Below are 6,677 nucleotides of genomic sequence, written 5' to 3'. Positions count from 1 at the left end.
ATAGTAGCCACAGCCAAAGACAAATGGAGGCCAGCTTGAGGCTGACTGAACGTTTGGCCCAGTGTGCATGATGCATGTGGATAGCATGAGTGAGGGGATTCTGGGTGTGGGTGACTCTGGTGGGGAAATGTCGGTGCCAGTGCTGGTGTGGCAGGTGTAGAAGAAAGGTTATGGGCGAGTGTTTTATGAGGGTCATGCACGTGTAACATCTCTTTCCTTTGTAGGATGTTTTTTCTTAGTCAGTCTTCAATACGTTTCGTGCACAGTATCAGTATCATCTCTGCGGATCATGTGGACGATGAACCAGCCTCCAAGGGAACTGGATTGGGCTACATTCTACTCATTTCTGTTCACCAGATTTTGCACATGCAACTGACATTCTGCGCACATAAACCCCTCTGTGCATTCAATTTGGGTGCCTACTTTCATATGCACAGTCACAAGACTTTACTGCTTTGGTCAAACACAAGTTACTGGGATCAATAAAGGGGTAAATGAATGAAATTTAATGGTCTGTGATATAGAAGAGATCAGAACAGATGATCTAATGGTCACTTCTGGCCTTAAAATCTATGCCTATATGCCATGCTGGGGCAAAAACAAAAAACAAACAAAAAACAGAGGCCAGGGCTGAACATTTGCCCTGAGGGTGATTTCAGAATTCACCCTAATGGGTAATAAGAGGGGGGCTTGATTATCCTTAAAACATGGTTGTGACAGGTTCCCCCCAGGGTGCCACCTGGAACTGGGGTACCTCTGAGCCCTCTGACCCACCAGCCTGGGCACCCTCTCACACTGTGCTGTTGTGACAAGCTGAAAAGCCCTTCAAGCCTGCACTTTCACCAGCATTCACACAGGTAGGGACACACCCAGCTGCAGTTACATGCAGCTCGAACCACCAGCCTCCCAGCCTAGGACCCCAGAGCAGAACCATCCTGCCCTGGTCAAATCTGGCCAGTATATGGGTTTAATAACCAGTCAGCCTCTCCCTCAATGTGAAGAGGACCATGCACACTTGTAGTAACCAAGCTGAGATTTTCCCCAGACACCTTAGTCAAATGCACACTGGTTTGGAATAAAACAAAATAAGTTTATTAACTACAAAAAGATAGATTCTAAGTGATTATAAGTGATAGCAAACAGATCAAAGCAGATTACCTAGTAAATAAACAAAACCACAAACTGAGATTAACATACTAGATAGGTAGGAGATAAATTAGCAAATTCTCACCCTGAGTGATAAACAGGCTGGCGGATTCTTAAGGCACAAGCTGCCTTTGCTTTGCAGCTTGGATTTCCCAGGTTTTCATAACACAGGCTAGAAATACCTTTAGCCTGGGACCATCACTTCCCCCAGTTCAGTCTTTGTTCCTCAGGGTTTTCCAGGTGTGTTGTAGGGAGAGTGACGTACCAGCATGGTATCATTGCCCTCTTTTATATCTTCTCCCCACTTGCTGGAAAGCTCTTTTGCCGTGACCTGGGTCAAACGGTTCCCATTGTGTAGAGCTATCTCTGAGAGGTTTCTATTGCACACAGTTCCTAGGGTAATCCTTGTGCTCCTGTGCATTTCCTCAATAAGCCACTAACATTGTTTGGCCTTTTTACTGTTGTACCTGAAAGGCTGCTTGTGGGTGTTTTCAACCTCACATGTTTCAGTAACACATACATAGCCAAACTTCATAACTTCACATACGACGATAGCACATACAATCCAATGAGATATTAATGTCTAGCAGATCAATACTTTTAGAATGAGACCTCACAAGGCATACTCTGTACAAAACATAACCTAATTACAGGATAGTGGTAAATAAGGGGGTGCCAGGGTGTCACAGTGGCATTGTCAGTTTATGGGAATCCCATTTCTCTCTATGCACGACACAAACAGAACATGAGATATAGTAGACACCAGGAACCCACCATGCCCATCCACTCTCCCACCAACTAGTCAATGTTTGGTTCCAGTGAGTATTGTAGTGGAATTTCTCCACTGCTGCTGCTATGTCTAGACTTGTAAGGCCTCGTGGGCCTGTTATTAAAATTGAGAGGAAGGTACCCAAGTTCCATTCCCAGCTCTGCCACATACTTCTTCCCTGTGTGACCTGGGGAAAGTCACCGAACCCCTCCGTGCCTCACTTCCTCATCCATAGAACAGGGACAGTATAACTTCTTTTGTCCGTTTTATCTGTTCAGTTTGTAAGCTCTTCAGGGCAGGGACTACATGTATGTACACAGGGATCCGGATCTCAGCTGGGGCTTCTAGGCACAACATACCCCAAATAATTAATAATAAAGTTCTGGCCATTGCAAACGCTGATCCACAACTGCTCACTGGTTTTCGTTGCGGGTTGGGATATTATTCTTCACTGCAGCCTATGTCTGTGGGGGAGGGAGGAGATTCCCTATAATTAAAAAAAAAAAAAAAAAAGTGCATAAAAGACAGTTTGAGTCCTTGTGGCTGTATATTTCCTTTAATTAGTTTATGCACAGTGCATTTGCATGGAGGATGCACAGCATGTGGATGGACTTAATTAGGAGAACAATGCGTTCCTTTTAAGATAATGACTTGAGGATTAGGAAAATTGTTATTCCAGATCCATCCATGGGTCATTTGAGGTTCAATATCCGATGAACTTTTAAAATACATTAAGGTCAGCAGTTTGGATACAGTTAGTAAGTCACTTGATTTTACTGTTGCTTAAATAAGTAATTATAAATAGTGACTGCATCTGTCAACCAAATTACAAAACAGCTTGGGACATGATAGCATCAGAGAGAGACATACACATATGCTACTATACTCTGCAAAGAGACAGACCTGCCAAATTGATCTACTGGACCTGCCAGTAGACGTGACATTTATTTGAACTTGCACATGCACTTTCACAAGTACGTCACCTTCTGCTATGGTGACCAGGGCGGAGAGAGATCACTTGGTCCTGTCCTCTCCACTGGACTTTCATCTCAGATGTGAAACTTCTCCTTTGTAGAGATGTTCAGTCCCGTGGTACTGAAAGACAATTCGAGAAGCCATTAGGAGGCTGTTTGATTGACTACGTGAAATGAGAGTTGGTCCATTTCCTAGTGAACCAGTGCCCTCTTTCCAAGGTACAAGCGCTAACCAGCAGCCTTGTTAGGAGACTCACTAGAGAGGACAAGGAATGAATGGGCACAAACTTACCTCTCCTTCCATCAGGTGAGCAACCTAGGTCAATACAGAGTCACAATGGGAGGTGACAGAGCTCACCCTGCTGCTGCCCATGCTGTACCTGTTCTGGGGATGGACAGGGGACTTCAGTCCCTGGGCTTGTGGTGGCTAAAAGAACACTGGGACCATGATTGGGCTGGTAAGGTCAAACAAGAATCCAGACTTGGAGTAACTACAAATGAGGGCAGTACCCAAACCTGAATAAAACAGTAAACGGTGCAAAATACATCATTAAAATAAAACCAGTGAAGCAAACACTGCAATAACCATCCAGACAAGCAAAATGGAGGCCACTCCGAAAGCCTCCCCCCAGCTTTACCACTATAGGTTTCTGTGGATGTCAGATGAAAGCAATTTTCCATTGTCTCCCCCTTAATATCACTCTGCTCTCATGGGCATGGGAGATCTTGTTTATAAAGGAACCCAGACGCCTCCCATTTCTCAGCATTCCCCAACCAGGGAAAGAGGCCCCTGGTATAATGACCATCTTTACAAAGACTGAATTTCCCAGCCTGACTTGATCTACAGCTGAACTAGCAGTAGACTGGGAGCAAGTCTTGTCCTCATCAAGCTCCAGGTAACAGCTTTCCCACCAGAGGTGAACTCCCATGTGTGGGGTGACCCTTCTCCCTCAAACTCGCAGAGGAGCTGGATGTGAAGGCCATATCAAAAGATGACAGAAGTGGGAAATTCAGGGTACTTCTTTTGGCTTGCAGCACACGGTGACTAGAGCAGCTCTCCAAGTCTTGACCACAATGAGGAGCATTGACCCCCTCAGATGCTGTGAGAAGCGGGGAGAGAAGCCCTGTCCTGGGTCTTAAAAGCAGAGCTGAGAAAAACAGGAGCTGTTGACAAGCACCACCACATTTGCCAGCGACCACCCTCTCCCCGTCAGCGAGGGGCCTCCCAGTCAGCTCTCAGCAGCATTAACCTTCACTTTAAAAGGAGAGAACTAATTTGGAAGGACGACGAGGTTGGCTCTTTCGACGGCTTTAAATGGATCCTGTTTAACAAACATGGTAATTACACCCTGGGTATTGCTTCTCTTCACTTGCCCTGGAACGATAAGGAAGTTTTCTATTCAAATGCAATGAGTGTGAATTAAGCAGGGTGTTTCAGAAACACAGACAACAACAGCTTGGTGAAACCATTACACACAATATTACTGCTAAAGTTGAGTAAAGAGCAGTTCTGGAGGGAGGCAGACAGGGCTGCTTCCGCACATACCTCCCATGAAAAGCCTTTGGCTTGGAGCAGCCATCTATTAACATGCACACGAGTCTGCATTTCATATGCAGGGAAAAAATAGGAGAGAGAAAGAACTTCAAAGCAGTGTTTTGTGGTTTTAGGCAACTCTGCCCAAATCGTCCAACTAAGTGAAAGGAAATGACATCAGCCCGGACTGAACTACATCTTGGCATCGAGGAAGAGTCACACGGGTGAAAGGAAGGGGCTTTGGCTGGACCTAGAGGGTTCATAGGTTTGATGGAAGGGTGACAGGGGAGAGAATACTAACATCAGTGGATTTAGGCTCCATTGGCTTTTAGATGAGACACAGAACCCCAACCACCTGCAGCAGATGAAAAGAAGCACGGTAATTTCTGCATGAGCCAAAGCATCAGCCCTGGTTTCTCTGTGTGGCCGAATTCTGACTTGAGTAGTTATCAGCTAGCACCCCAAGTTCCCCTTGTTGTTTCAGTTGGAGATGCTGTCCCCTGCTTCATTCCCTGCGCTGAACTAATGGGCAATAATGCTGGTGCAAAATGGCTGCCCCACTCTGGCCTACAGGTAGCTGCATTTCAGCAATGGGTAATTGAACTCCATATATGGTGTATTACAGACTTATCTATATAGGTTTTCATACAAACACATCACTGTAGCACTCCCCTCTTAGAAAGGAAGGGGGAGTGACATAGGGTCTTCTCCAACCCACAGGAGGGGCAACAAGGCCTCCTTACCCTCAGGAGCAGCAGAGGTCCCCTGTAACCCCAAGAGAGGCAGGGATGGCAGCACATGACTTCTCTTTACTTAGCCCAGCAGCCAGTGTTGATGGGTGGGGGATGCTCACTTCACTCTTTGACTCTGGTCACACAAAGGGTGGTCTTGGTGTCCCTGGTGCCCCACAGAGCAATGGGTCCAGGAGTTAACACCCTATGGAGGTCCCTGGAGGAGTTCACATATCTCAGAGTAATTGTTTCGGGTTCTCTGTAGACTCAGGCAGACAGTGGACCAATTACGCCCAGTTCACATACACTTGTGAAAGGATGCCATGAGATCAACTAGTAACCACGAGTGGGTAGGGCCTCTGTCTTGTGACTCATCTAAAAATGGCATTTCCACCAACATAGCACCAAAACGCCATAAGTGGGCTATCATACAGTGGAAAGTGTACGACCTACTGAACACTCTCTGATGCAGCACCTGGTCCCAGCACTGCTTAACTTACATGATCCAATAACCTCACAGCCTGAGATAGGACAAGACACAGAGAAAACAGGCTAGCAGTCTGCACAGTGTATTAATGTGTGTGTCTCGTTACTACTGGGGGACATCTGACAATATCATGGCAATTTTCTGCAAAGTGCAAAATTGGTCCATGGACAAACATGGGTTTGGGAATAACCAGGGACTGGTGCAGAGAGGCAGTTTGGTTGTACCATCCATCACTTCTACTACCAGGAGCTGCGGCTTTGATTATTAACTGGGCCAGTCAGCTAGCTATTTAAATGATTCCCAAAAGTCATTAAAAGCCCAATCAGATATGCAGAGCCTGACTAGCGTAGGGATGCAGAGAGGGAATTATTTGCATAAACTATACTTTAGAGGAAAAACTCTATGTATTTCACGTTTCAGGCTACGAGGGTACCTGGATTTAACTGAGTATTTCAATAAACAGAGCCTGAGCAATGCTAGGCAGCACATTAAACATGGAATGGAATAAAAACCAAAATGTCAAACTAATCAATACAGGGAGGAGGAAAAGCACAGCCATCCCATACAATGCACTCCATAGCTGTCAGGCTGCAGCTGGGTTCTCAGTGAATCCCATCTCAGCAGCCAGAGTCCCTGCTGAAGAAGTTTCAGAGTGGTAGTCGTGTTAGTCTGTAGCAGCGAAAAGAACGAGGAGTCCTTGTGGCACCTTAGAGATGAACACATTTATTTGGGCATAAGCGTTCGTGGGCTAAAACCCACTTCATCGGATGCATGCAGTGGAGAATACAGTAGGAATATATATATATAACACAGAGAACATTAAAAAATGGGTGAAGAAGTGTAGCCAAGAGACTTACTTTACATACCATAGTAATCTCCTGTCCTTATTCATAGCTTGCAAAGGTGAGCTGATGAAACAAGTGAAGATGTGGATACACATAGCTGTCAGAATGTGTCTGCACCCAGCAAGGCACATGGCAAGCTCTGCTCACAAACACATAGCCCTCTGATACACAACCATGCATATACTTAGAAC

The 6,677-nt window shown here is 45.6% G+C and overlaps 1 long non-coding RNA gene across 1 annotated transcript in view; it reads right to left on the bottom strand.

The window, feature by feature from the left end:
* Positions 1-1,069: 1,069 nt before the first annotated feature.
* LOC112059486 (uncharacterized) overlaps positions 1,070-6,677 on the bottom strand; it is a 30,024-nt gene continuing 24,416 nt past the window's right edge. Inside the window, exons 2-3 of the long non-coding RNA XR_010589050.1 lie at positions 2,899-3,010; positions 1,070-2,402 (exon numbers count right to left, since the gene is read on the bottom strand). This is a non-coding gene — a long non-coding RNA (uncharacterized LOC112059486). The remainder of the gene's footprint in view (positions 2,403-2,898; positions 3,011-6,677) is intronic.

This window comes from Chrysemys picta, chromosome 7 (genome assembly GCF_011386835.1).
Source record: "Chrysemys picta bellii isolate R12L10 chromosome 7, ASM1138683v2, whole genome shotgun sequence".
Classification (NCBI taxonomy): Eukaryota; Metazoa; Chordata; order Testudines; family Emydidae; genus Chrysemys; species Chrysemys picta.
This window is presented reverse-complemented; position numbering and strand designations above follow the sequence as displayed.